The sequence below is a fragment of the Belonocnema kinseyi genome, chromosome 7 (genome assembly GCF_010883055.1).
Source record: "Belonocnema kinseyi isolate 2016_QV_RU_SX_M_011 chromosome 7, B_treatae_v1, whole genome shotgun sequence".
NCBI lineage: Eukaryota > Metazoa > Arthropoda > Insecta > Hymenoptera > Cynipidae > Belonocnema > Belonocnema kinseyi.
Genome location: NC_046663.1, coordinates 52830388 through 52830776, shown reverse-complemented (window position 1 = coordinate 52830776; position 389 = coordinate 52830388).

Below are 389 nucleotides of genomic sequence, written 5' to 3'. Positions count from 1 at the left end.
TTAATGTGACTAATTCTGATATCTGGTCTTGATTTCTTAGAAACTTTCTGGAAAGTACGTAATCAAAAAGCACTCAAATATTCAAAGATTCAAGTGAATTCTCATCTCAGAGATGCTTCCACTCTGGTTATATATATCAAATTCTAGTGTGTCATTTTACATCCCACTGCACAAGATCACCAGAGGCACATTCAAAGAGGGTGAAATGGCTCCCAGATGCAACCACAAAATGAGATATAGAGCTTAGTTATGACTGTATGAAAAGCAAGTCAATTGTATACCTTGATAAGATTTATGCAATGCAAAATTGAGGTAATTACTTCTAAAATAAACGTTAGATTTAGCTAGGAAATCATATTTAATAAATATGTAAAACACAGTTTCTTATT